Source organism: Callorhinus ursinus, unplaced genomic scaffold, assembly GCF_003265705.2.
Source record: "Callorhinus ursinus isolate GAN/ISIS: 27379988/994484 unplaced genomic scaffold, GSC_fseal_2.0 scaffold4, whole genome shotgun sequence".
Taxonomy (NCBI): domain Eukaryota; kingdom Metazoa; phylum Chordata; class Mammalia; order Carnivora; family Otariidae; genus Callorhinus; species Callorhinus ursinus.
The window spans coordinates 138,064,141-138,077,681 of NW_027397066.1; the positions used below are offsets into that span (position 1 = coordinate 138,064,141).

General features: G+C 36.5%; 1 pseudogene; it reads left to right on the plus strand.

The window, feature by feature from the left end:
* The first annotated feature begins 5,133 nt into the window (after positions 1-5,133).
* On the plus strand, positions 5,134-11,529 carry LOC112825792 (uncharacterized protein C3orf38-like; annotated as a pseudogene).
* The last annotated feature ends 2,012 nt before the right edge of the window (positions 11,530-13,541 follow it).

A 13,541-nucleotide genomic window follows, 5' to 3' on the forward strand; every position in this document is an offset into this window, starting at 1 on the left:
GCAAATTGTGATGGCACCTTGGACTTCCTCAGAGAGCTCTTCCCCTGCATGTGTTTGAGGTGGAGTGAAACCTACCTGTAGACTTCACAGATAAGTCGAAGACTAGAGCCTAGCCACATAGAATCACAGAGATCATTACTATATGTTGGCTAATTGAACGTAATTTAAAAAAAATATGTTACCTGATCCAAGCTGGCCAATTAAAGTCAGTAAATTTAGCCCTAGATCTGTTAATTCTTGAGAAAGAAATATTTCTTTTTGCGTGGGCACCTAAACTGGTAGACTATAGACATGGTACGATTGGTGGTCATTGTGATCATCACCCTAGCAGAACCTTCATGAAAAGAAAGCTACCACGGAATTACATGGAGTCAAGAGCTGGAAAGACAGATCATTTGGTGCTGAATCCAGCAAATCATGAGCTTGCTGTCACCCTGAATTTGTCAATTAGGAGAAGCAATAAATTACCCCTTACCTGAAGCCAGTTTGAATTCTACTTTTTTTATTTGCACCTAAAAAAGTCTTTTTTTAAAAAAAAAGATTTTATTTATTTATTTGAGATAGAGATAGAGAGAGAGAGAGAGTGCACAAGCGGGAGCCGGGGGATGGGGGGAGGGACAGAGGAAGAGGGAGAAGCAGGCTCTCCACTGAGCAGGGAGCCCAATGTGGGGCTCTGTATGGGACTCGATCCCAGGACCCTGGGATCATGACCCGAGCCGAAGGCAGGCGCTTAACTGACTGAGCCACCCAGGCACGCCAAAAAGTCTTGATTAAAAAAGAAATAAGCCACATTCAATTTTTTCTTTGCCAGTAAACAAAATCAATCTAGAATACATGTGAGATTCCATGTGTATGCTATATTCTTTTTATGCAAGGCTTGGGGAACATACATTTTTTTTTGCTTTATAAATAAAATATTTTAAAAAGCTTCTTCTAAAAAGATATATACTATAATCTGCCATACCAATTTTAAGCTGATACCTCACTTTTGAGGAAGAAAAACAAACAGTAGTTAAAATGAATGTGACCACTTGATCAAACTATGAAGGGAACAGCAGTGCTGCAAGAAATAAAAATCCATTAGCTAAAGTGGTTGGGATGGAGAATAAACAGGAATATGGTGGTATGTATTACTTTCAGGCAGAAAAATCAAAGTATAACCAGGTTCTTCTTGCCACTAGTCAAATGAAATTGCAGGATTTAGAAAAATCTAATTCTATAAAAAGTCTGAAAATATCTTCAGATGACTGATATAGAGACTACTCAGAAATTTAAGAGGAAAGGATCATCAAGAAAATATTTCTTAAAAGCATGTAATGGTTGTATCTCCCATCTATCATAAAGACATGTTCAAAATGAAAATTAGGTATGATGTTCAGCACCAAATTAGTCAGTCAACTGTAGTACAAAATCCACAAGTTTCAGAACTAAAATATAATGAATAAATATAATCAATGGTGTTATTTTTGGAATAAATTTTCAAAGACAAAAAACAAATTAGGTTGACATTTTAATATTAAAGCACAATAATAGTCTTCAGTTCATTATATGTTATCCTTGTAATAATTTTTTTGTTTGGTTCTAAATCAGGCATACAGGTCTAGCTCGGATAATAAGAAAAACATCTTTTAATAGAATTTTAATAATAGCCACATTTGTTAAAAGTTTATTATTTTTTCTTTAAATGCGTTGTTATATTTAATTCTTATGATAACCCTGTGTTATAGATTTAATTAAGGTAATTATAAAAATGAGGAAACTAAGAATTACTAAGGTCAAATAAATACCTGTCATAAGTGAGATTTGAAAAACAGAAAATATTTTTCAAATAAAGTTAGACACAAAGAGTGAAGTAAAAGATCCCCAAATTAGGGGGACAAAAATATACTGAATTAAAGAAAACTCCGTTCTCAAATTTCTGCTACTGGCTTTAACTCAGTTTTAACAGATCTCTCTCTTTAGAAGTGTAATCTGCAAATATGGAATCTTTAAAAAAAATCAAGTGCCAATAATTTTTCTAACTCATTGGAAGGAACAAAGCTCAGCTTCCACTGTAAACATTTCTAAAAATCTAAATTATGGTCTGATATGAAAATGAAACCATCAAATTAGTAGAGATAATCTTGGAGAATATTTGTACAACCATAGATTTGGCAATAAATGTGGAGAAAGGTAGACCTTCTTAAATAAGACAGCACATCTAGAAGCCATAGAAGAAACAAATAGACATATTTTATTGCATTATTACCTTCAACAATAGTTATTGCCCAGTGTTGCTAATACTTTTACTACCATCTTCATTATGAATTTTTTGACTCTATTGTCTTTTAAAATTATTTAAATGTTTAATATTTCCGATATACAAAGAACTCTCAATTAATAAAACAAATAGATGAAGGACGTGAGAAGCAAAAAACATAAATAGATGATTCACAGAAGATGAAATTCAAACATTAACAAGCATATAAAATGATCTTCAATGTCTCTAGCAGTAAGGAAAACACAAAATAAAACCATTAGCAAGATGCTGTTTTTAACTCATCAGATTGGCAAAAATTAAAACTGAAATCGTTCCCTGCTGACAATGTTTGAGAAAAACAAGAAGGCAACTGGCTAAAATTGTTTTGGAAAGTTATCAGACAATACCTGTTGCTGTAAAAAGACATACACCCTTTGACTCAAAAGCCCCATTGTTTTTTTTTTTAATCTCATCTTCAGAAATAAAAAAAAAACAATACCTTTATATTAAAAAGTTTATATATAAAGCTGCTTTGTTTTGTAGCATAGTAGATCAGAATGTCTACCAACTGGGAAATGCTGAATAAATTATGTTATAACCATGCCTTGAAGATGTAAAAAATATATCTGTATCCACTGACCTGAAGAGATTTTAAAGTATGCTGTAAGTAAAAAAAAAAAAAGAAAGAAAATGAGTGTAATAGGTAAAAAATGATTCCTTTTTAAACAGAACAAAATTTAAAAATTTACATGTGCTATATATCCAAATAAGAATATTCTGGGGCGGGGGGGAGGGTGCCCATGGCTCAGTCAGTTGGGCGTCAGACTTTGATTTTGGCTCAGGTCATGACCCCAGGTTTGTGAGATCCAGCCCTGTGACAGGCTCCACGCTGAGTGCAGAGCCTGCTTAGGATTCTCTCTCTCCCTCTGCCCCTCCCCTGTCATGCATGTGTGCTCTCTCTCTCTCTCTTTCTGTCTCTCTCAAAAAAAAAAGGAATATCCTGGGAAAAGCCATTTGTCTAGGCAAGGAGAAGAGGCTGAAAGGAATAGTATGATATACATATACATACACAGGTGGGGCTGTTAACCTTCGTTAACACGTGGGATAAGATCCGAGATGGGTTGGGAAATACGAGATTAATTTTTTACTGATAAAACTCTATATCATTTTTCTCATTAAAGCAAGTTTGTTTTATCTTTTGCAATTTTAAAATCTAAAAATAGAAAGACTTATAAAACTGAAGCTCTAGTGATTATATAAGGCCAATTTCAATGTTGAAAAATTCCCAACATGATCTGAAGCCAGGGTGGTGAGTAAAATGTTGTGGCTACAAAGTGAGTCACACACATGGCTCCAGGGGGCTTGCAATTCTGCACTGTGGGTGGGTCTGTGGCCACTGCAAAGCACTCAGATTTGAAAATTGTGGAACACTGTCAGCTCACCTCCAGCGGAATTCAGTATGAGGTCTCATCCATGAAGAAGAGAGTTTTGATACACTTAGGAAGGGACTGAAGGCACAGGAAAGAGACAAAATTGACGGAGCAAAGTTGTGGTGGGTTGAGTCAGGAGATGATGCCATCAGACCCCTCCTGAGAAGAGAGCTTAGAAAGGGAAGGGACGGATCTTATTCAGAAAGGCAAGTCAAGAAGTTCAGGACTCTTCAGGGGCGCCTGGGTGGTTCAGTCAGTTAAGCGGTTAAGTGTCTGCTCAGTTTATGATCCCAGGATGTTGGGATCCAGGCCCGGCATCTGGCTCCCTGCTGGGGGGGGGGGGCTTGCTTCTCCCTCTCCCGCTCCCCCTGCTTGTGCTCTCTCTCTCTCTCTCCCTCTGTGTGTCAAATAAATAAATAATATCTCTTTTAAAAAAGGTCGGGACACTTCAATCTTTATCCGTCAGCAATAACAGCTGACACTGACATAATAATTACCTTTTGCTGGACACTGTTCTGAGAGCCTTAACCATTCAACTCATCTAATTCTCCAACAAGCACAAGAGGTTGGTCCAGGTGAAATAACTGAGAGAGGAGTTAATAGCTATGGTCTCACAGCAAGTCCGTGGTGGAGTGGAATTTGAACCCAGATAGTCTGGCTATTAAGATCTCTCAGCAACAGGTTTCTTAAACTTCCTAGATTATGTCATGTTACTTGATACCTTTCAAGTCTAAAAGGCTTTCCCTTTGCCTGGAATATTCTTTCCTCCTTATCCAATATTAGCATTTCCTTTCCCAGTCTCTTTACTGCTGAACACTCAACACCTGCCATTTTTCACAATACTTAGAGCAATGCTGTAAGAACATGTTATAGTATTAGATTAAATGGCAGAAACTGCTAATATCTGAATAATTTTGACCTACAAAAGTAGCAATTTCATATTTTTCAATGTAATATGTGCCTGTGTTTGTGAATATTACTTATAGGTCTATCTTTCCCACTGAAGAGGAATCTCTATCAGTGTCCCAACCCTTTTTAAAAATTTGTTTCTCCAAAGCCTATCAGGGTATCTTCTGCATAGTCTACATTCATTCAATGATTACAGAATGTAGACATAAATGAAAATAAAGAAAAATTCTAAAGTGGACAGGGAGATGCAGTAATGGAAAGGAGATGATAAAGCAAAAGACTCTAAAAGGCATGAAAATTGAGTGCTCAGAAATCAGTGTATCATTTAGCCAAATTCTTAGGAATAGGCATAGGCATCAATGCTGTTCATAAAATGTATCTTTCTATTGTACTCTTAAGGTTAAAGACACTCCCAAGTCTATTGATTAATTGATGTATTTCATGTTTCAATTCCACAATATATGGCCAGGTTGAAGGACACAAATCCAGAAGAAGCAGAAATTCTAAATGATTGGGAAATATATTACAAAATCTAATTCAAGTAATTCTTTAAAAATGGAAAATGATGTGAGTCAGTCTTATGAATGCTTGGAAGGCGCACTTACGATCAAAAAGACGAAAATGAAAGGAAAGCTTTCAGTGGAAGGTTTTCAGGATGAAGACAGTACTTAGAGCAGTGTCCTTTCTTCCACTGAATACATGGATGGTAGTGAAATAGACTTCAAAAATATTGGATGTGGCTAAACTAAATCGAAGTTTTAAAGAGAAATGTAAATGCAAGTCAGCACCAATAACTATAATCCATTTGTTTTATGAGGAAAGAAATGAATTTTCAAGATATACTAACGGGGCAAAGCTAGAAAGGGTTAGAATGAAGATCACTGATATTATTGGAATAGGTGACATTTTTAGTTCTTAGAACTGTGATTAGTAAATTCTATAGTTCATGAACAAATCTACACAGCATGTCACAGACTGTGAGTGGATAACCTGACCTCTTGAATACCTGAGATAGATACTACCTCCCATCTTCTGCATTCTTCTTTACATTCAAATGTCATTAACACTTCTCTCCTCACTACCTCAAAGCTTCTGTGAAGTTCTTCCTTTCTTTCTTCTTAATTCAAAGCCATTCTTTCCTTCAGTGCTCTGGGCTTACTATATTTCTGCCTTCATCTTTAAAAATTCATAGTGTTCTTTTTCCTTTGATTTCTAAGCCTGACCTATACCTACCTCTGTTTCCACTAGTCTTAAAAATTCATAAACCTGGGGGCGCCTGGGTGGCTCAGTCAGTTGAATGTCTGCATTCGGCTCAGGTCACGATCTCCAGATCCTAGGATAGAGCCCCAAATCAGGATCCTTGCTCAGCAGGTAGTCTGCTTCTCCCTCTTCCCCGCCCCTCATTCTCTCCCTCTCTCTCAAATAAATAAATAAAATCTTAAAAAAAAAAAACCCTCATAAACCTGTTATTTATTTATTTATCTTAAGTAAGTTCCACACCCAGCGTGGAGCCCAATGTGGAGCTTGAACTCACCACCCTGAGACCAAGACCTGAGCTAAGATCAAGAGTCGGATGCTTAACCCACTGAGCCATCCAGGCACCCCATAAACCTGTTAGTTTTTTAAGCACTGTACTATTAGTGGTAAAAATTCTTAAAAGTCTTATATCACTGGCTTAATTTTTTCACCAGTAACTCCATCCTTACCTACTGTAATTTGGCTTCCACCTTCCTCTCGTTACTCAGTGCATCAGCTTTCTTGAAGATTTCAGAAAAAAGAAAGGGTAGTTAATGGAGTAACGTCCCTGAGATCATGAGAAGCGATGAAAACAATCAAAGTTACAAGAAAGTCTTGACAAGGGGAAACAATGTCAAAATTAGGGGAACATGCGGGGAGAGGGAGAGCAGAATGGAGAGAAAGTCTTGGTCAAGAGTATTGCTAGTCAATCTGTAATGACACTGTATTGGGCAACAATGATGGAGAAGGATCTGATCTTTGAGACCTGGCAAAAGAAAAACTGAAGAGTCAGTCTTGACTGGAAACTCATGAACTACTTTCCTGAACAACAAAGAGAAGTCATTATCACAGGAACTAAAAGTGTGATGCCTGCATAATAAAGTATGCATACTGTAGAGCCCATGCCTTTACTGTATAACTTCAGGTATTTTGATAGTGGTGGGTGTAGAAGAAAGTAGAAAAGAGAGAGCAGGATAAGAGCTACATGCAAACTGGATGAGAGACAAGAGTCTGAAGGTTCCATGTGTTTAAGAAACCTCTAATATTTGTTATCCCGAGACTGGGAATCCAAGTCCAAAAAACTCTCTTTGCCAGTTTTCACCATGGTATCCTAAAAACTGGGATGAATTCTTCTTTTCTCAAGGACTCTGAATTTATTAAGTTTCCTTAACTTCCTTACCACCTACACCAGGCCAGTTTTCCCGGGAGGATTTTGTAGGCATGAACCCCACAAATGCCTCAGTATTTGTTCCTTAAAATGGCTTGTCACAACTGATTTGATGAATACCATTCTCCGATAAGACACCCCAGGGCAAAGCTTTGGTCGCACAATGTAACCAATTATAACTTGGTAAGAAGGACAGTTTCTTAATGAAATAATTACCACAAAACAACTTGCCATGAACAATTCAGACATTTAGTAAGAGTTGTTCAATTCTGGGGAAAATGGGACCACAAGAATCAGGTATTATTTTTAAATGTTTCCTTTACAAAAGTAGAATATATAAAATTATTGTTTAGATAGCTTAAGGGATAGCTTCCTTATATATATCCAGAAAAATAAAAGGTAAAAACAAAATAAAAAATATTCCAAACAGATAAGCACAATAAATTTTCCTTCATCAGTTCATTTGGTCATTAATTGTTTACTGCTGAATCCTGGGTTAGTAGTCACATTGAGCCATCTACTTCTCAACTAAAACTGACTTCTAGATATCCTGATGCAGTTCACTGATATATTGTCTGAAAGTTGTCTAAATGGTGTCTGCTCAGAAGCCTGTCCATGGAGTCTATTCTCTGAATTGTCAATATTCATCCAAGGCTTTGAGTTTCCTAAAGATCTTCGAAATTATCTTCAAGCCGACACACTGCAAAACATGGTTAGTCTTAAAACAAAGCTTATCACAAAAATGACTCAATTAAGATGAATAAAATTTAGTTTTTGGTAATGGTGAACATTACATCAGAGTAAAGTTAGCCTCTTTGATCAGTAAACCTATTTAATTTTAGAAAAAACAAACTCAAACAGAACAAAATATAAGCTTTTTTGTATTTAATGTTGATGAATCAGAAGACACAGGGTTTTTTTCATTACTAAACTAAAATTATTGAACTGGTCCTCTTTGCTATAGAATTTTCTTAATTATGTTAACCTGGAATCTTAAAGCATTTTTGAGTTACTATTTTTAAGAAAATAAATTTTAGATTTATTCCCACCTTGGGCTAGAAAAGGATGACCTTTGTGGGCTGCATTTATCCCTCAGGCAAGCAGTGTGTTATGTCTACCTGGTACAAATGGGCCCCCATTAACTAAACCAGTAGTCTTGAAATTTTTTCCTTACATATTCCCAGAAAATTCAAGGTTATGTCAAAATCTTTTCTTATTATTTTAAAGATGTAATGTGTCATATTACTAATATCGCCTTTTAAAATAAAATTTTTATATCACATTTTTAATATATCTAGTGGAATTATAAATGGCATATCAAATCTGAAAGGAATAAGTGAATTCTGACTAATGAAGTGAGTTCTCTAAAATTCAGGGAACCCTGCCCTACACTGTCCTAGATTGCAATAGGGGGATATTTTGCCCTGGACCTGCATTTCATATGTTCTGCTATTAAGAGAGCAGTTTTGATGTAATTTGTGGAAACTAGCATCAAAAATAAGAGAAGGTATTGGACCAAAAGTAAACAGAAGGTACAACAGGTATATTAATGTTTGTCTTTTAACTCTGTCATTTATACAGTAGACTCCACATTATACTAAAGTTAGGTTAATCTAAATCTAGTAAGTTCAAGGTAGCAACATACACCATCAGAGATAACCAGAAACATCAAGGACGAAAAAGCAGAGAAACGGTCTATCAGAAACAACAAACAGGAGGCTCACACCCAAATGAAATCATGCACATGTCTATGCATTACCCAGGAATCTGGTACACATAAAGGAAAAGATGTTTCCTACGAATCTAAACAAAGAGCCCCCAAATTAAACGATCTACTGGTCTATCAGAAATAAACATGGAACTTTAACTTCCTTTGCCTTGAAATCATGCCAAGTATAATTTCATGCTGTAGACACTAATGAATGAGGGTCTTTACTTTCTTTTTAATGAGGGTACTGAAAATGCTTTTCATAAATCTTAAATATTCCATTTCTGAAATTCATAGATGGATAAGGCATAGATACTTGTCAGGACTAGGAAACTGGATGCAATAAAGTGCTACTATCTTCAGTATTTCTTACTGTTCTTTGCTTTGTTCTCCTGAAACTCTAAGCAGCAATGCTTTGACAATAGTTTAGGGACAGGAGGAAGGAACTTACTAAACAAAAATGTCATAACTGCCACCACTCTGATGCACAATATATCTTGAATTCAGAACATACTTATATGGGTTACAGTACTTTCTAATTCCAGGCTCTACCCTTATCAAAATTAGCAGCAGTAAGGCAAAGAAAGATGTAATGATCTATTGCTGGTTCATGGTGACTTCATTAAAGAAGGCTTTGTCAGAATCAATATTTTGAAACGTTCCTTTGTTTGGCACTCTGAAGGTTTCACAACTGGTAACGGATGATAACAGTAAGATTGGTGAAAGTATGGCTTTCTTTTGAAAAATGGTAAGGGGGTAATTATGAAAGAAGATAATGGAAAAGAATCACAGGAGTATTCTCAGGCAGATAAATGTTAGGAACAAAAATATGGATTTAATGATTTGGAAACAGATTCACTTAAAATCTTCCCATGCTTACAGACCACTTGGAAAGTCTCGAAGACCCACTCCTGCAAGGTCCATCTATCACAGTTTGAAGAATATGAACTTAACTTGCTAAAATTATTGAGATCTCTTTAGTTTAACTTCCTAAAGGACTTTTAATAATGTAATATTTTTAAATGAAATATTAAAAGCAAGTATAATCCAGATGTAAGTGCATTAACATGCAATTGAATTTTTGTGGAAATTGATCATCTATTTCTAAAATTTATATGGAAATCCAAAGGATCAACAATAGCCAAGCAATCTTGAAAATAAAAAGTGAAGGAAATGGAGGATTTAAATTACTAAATATTAGGACTCATGAAAAAGCGTTGATAATTAAGACAATGTAGCATGGGCACAAGAATAAACAAACAGACCATCAGGACAGAAACAAACCTGATACATGAGAAAGGTAACACTCCAGTGCAGTGAAGGAAGGATGTTTTAGGGTGTTTTTTTTTTTTTCATGGTGCTGTGTAATTGTGTCAAAAATTGTATCTTGACCCCCAACCTCAGACCACACACAATAATCATTTATAGATGAATTGTGGATCTATATGTGGAAGATAAAAATATAAAGTTTGCAAAAGAAAACACAGAGAATACCTTCAATAACCCTAGGGAAGGCAAAAAATTTTAAAACAGGGCGCCTGGGTGGCTCAGTTGGTTAAGCAACTGCCTTCGGCTCAGGTCATGATCCTGGAGTCCCGGGATCAAGTCCCACATCGGGCTCCCTGCTCGGCAGGGAGTCTGCTTCTCCCTCTGACCCTCTTCCCTCTCGTGCTCTCTATCTCTCATTCTCTCTCTCTCAAATAAATAAATAAAATCTTAAAAAAAATTTAAAACATAGCACAAAAAGTACTAACTAGAGAGGGAAAACAATGATAAATAGGACTACATTAAAATGAACACTTCTGTTCATCCAAAGAAACTCTTGATGGAGTGAAATCACAGTCCAAAAAGTGAGAAAAGATATTTGAAATACATATGCCCAATAAATGTGTGTATACAAATAGACAAAGTACCCATAATAATCAACAACATAAAGGCAAACAACCAAAAAGCAAAGAACTTGAACAAATATTTTCACATGACCAATAAACATATGAAGACGCTCAACAACATTCATTATTCAGAAGATGCATATTAAAACCATCATGCAATACCACTTAAACAACAAACTCCCAGAGGACTAAAATAAAGAATATAGACAAAACCAAATGTTGATGAGAAAAGGGTGCAACCTGAACCTTCATATTCTGATGTGAGAGTATAAGTTAGTATAATCTCTGTGGAGAAGGTTGTAAGATTTAGCGAACAAAAATACAGAATACTGTTTATGGAAAAATATTTGGCAGTGTATGATAAAGGCGAACATACATGTACAGCCAAATGACAAAGCAGTTACCCCTGATTTATATAACCAATAAAAATAAATTCATGTCAATGCTTTTCTAGGACCCTCTCAAGATGAATGGAGTCACAGCTCTTCTGACATGATGTCAAGCTTAGGTTTTATTACAGCACATCTGAACTAAATGTGAGACCATCATGGAGCAGAAACTGTGAGCCTTCGTCTGCTATCGTTAGTGAAAGAATATTCCCTCTCAGTCTCAATCTAGATTCCTGTGGACTGCAGTGTGCTTCTTCTCCCCATGGTCTAGTTATGGTTGGAGTTGCTGGAATTGCCCATTGAGGGAACACATGTTTGGGTATTTTTGAACAAATTTTTGGACTCATCTGTTGCCCTATTGTGGAGAATAGTTAGAAAATTAAATCTATCAACCTGAGAATTATTGGAGAGGTTTCCCTGCTCCTGGAACATTAATGAAAACAGCTATTACATTTGAACTAGTGATCTAGAGGCCTTTTATAACATAATTACTTTTGTGGTTCCAACAAAGTAAGACTTAATGGAAGGCAGGCACTGGGTAGTGGAACTGGAGATTAAGCTTTATGTGGTGTAAAGGAGGCATTGTTAAACAAAAGAGAACTGAATTTATCCAACCCTCTAAAGCATCACGCACTGTATGTCAGTCTAAAAAACCTTCTATACAGAAACTCTTCCAAATATCACATCAGTAATTTCTAAGTGATTTCAGGTGTGAGGATTGACATATTTCATTTGAAATATCTTTCTTCCCCACGGCTAACATATTATGTGAATATTTGCCTCTTTCTACCTGAGTTGCAGCAAACGTTCTGAGAGCTGAATGCGTTTCATCAAATAAATCCCACTTTAGATGGTATAACTAATGGTGTGCCATGGAAACCAGGTAATATTTTCATTTTACTTAGTGAATATTCTGCTAATATCTGTACTTTTCATGTGAGAAAGGATTAATAATGTTAAGACCTTTTCAAGTTTCCCGTTTCTTCTAAATCTGGATAATTTCACAAATGCATCTTGTGATAGTATTGCGGGAAAAAAAGTACCCACTTTAGAGATGTTTAATGTGAACCCAAAGTTCTCATTGTAGGAAACTTGATAACATTCTTATGCACAAAATCCGATAACTTAGCAAGTGGACAAACCCTTACTTTGCCTTTTTAAAATTAGAGGAACATATTTCAAAGTTATCCCCTATAGTCCAAGCTAAATATTTTATCATCTATAACATTTTCTGAACTATTTTGGGCAATGATAAATGCTGTTTCCAAAACAGACTTGTTCTTACCTAAGCTAACAGTTTTATAGAGCATTTATTATAATGCCATACAAAGGAAACATACTGTTGAAATTTTTAAAAAGGTTTGCTCATTTCCTAATTTTTAAATGAATTACTGTTTTTCTTGTGATTGATCTTAGAAGAGGAGGAGAAAAAAGTGCCACAAATTTATAATGTTAATATATATATGTGTGTATATATATATATATATATATATATACACTCCCACATCACATCATAAATTTAAATTATTAGGATTTTTCACCTCACAGCTATTTTACCAGGTTTGAGTTACAAAGTTAAGTCGCCAGATTAATTACATGGTTGCTTTAAAATTTAAATTCCTCATCATCTGGCAGTAATTGTAATTTGCCATTTAGAAAAAATTCAACTAGGAATTGTGATGATGTGTTGTACATGTTACTGTTTTACCTTTAACTCTGTGATCATCTAGGGTGACTGGTAAGAATTTTGGAAGAAGAAGGAAAAAACTCATCTTTTTTTGGTTTTGTTTTTTTCAATGTCATGCTTTTTGTGAGGAGTACAAATTGATATGTCCTAAAATAAGAATTTAATAAAGAGGAAAATCCCTTTTGTCTGCTATAAGAAAAGTGTATTGTTTGAAACCATGTTTTCTTTTATTTAAGTATGAGGTATCATTATGCAATTGATAAATGTCCTAAGGTAGAAATTAAAAACTAAAATTAAGGGGGGGCGGAGCAAGATGGCGGAGGAGTAGGAGACCTAGATTTCGTCTGGTCTCAGGAATTCAGCTGAATAGGGATCAAACCATTCTGAACACCTACGAACTCAACAGGAGATCGAACAGGAGAGTAGCAACAACTCTCTGAACAGAGAAGCCACCACTTACTGGAAGGTAGGGCGTGCGGAGAAGTGAATCCGAGGCGATATTCGGGAGGATAGACGGCGGGGGAGGGGCCTCCGCCGGCCGCTTCTGGCAAGTGATAGAGCCGCGGAGCACAAAATCGGACCTTTTAGAAGTTGGCTCGGCGGAGGGACATCGCTGCAGTGGCTAAGCGGGGGGTGGAATCCTCCCGGGACAGTGTGGTCTCAGGACCCTTGGGGTCACGGAGAGACCGGGGGTGCCTGAGTGCGCCAGAGCTCCCAGGTATCAGAGCGGGGAAGCCGGCTGCAGAGACGGAGCAGAGTCGCGGGCTCTCAGCTCGGGGTTCCCATAAACTGTGATCTGCGGCCCAGTCGGGGCACGGCTCCCCCAGCAGGGACCCAACAAGCAGCAGATCCGGGGAGACTCCCCTTCCTTCCCGGGGAGGAG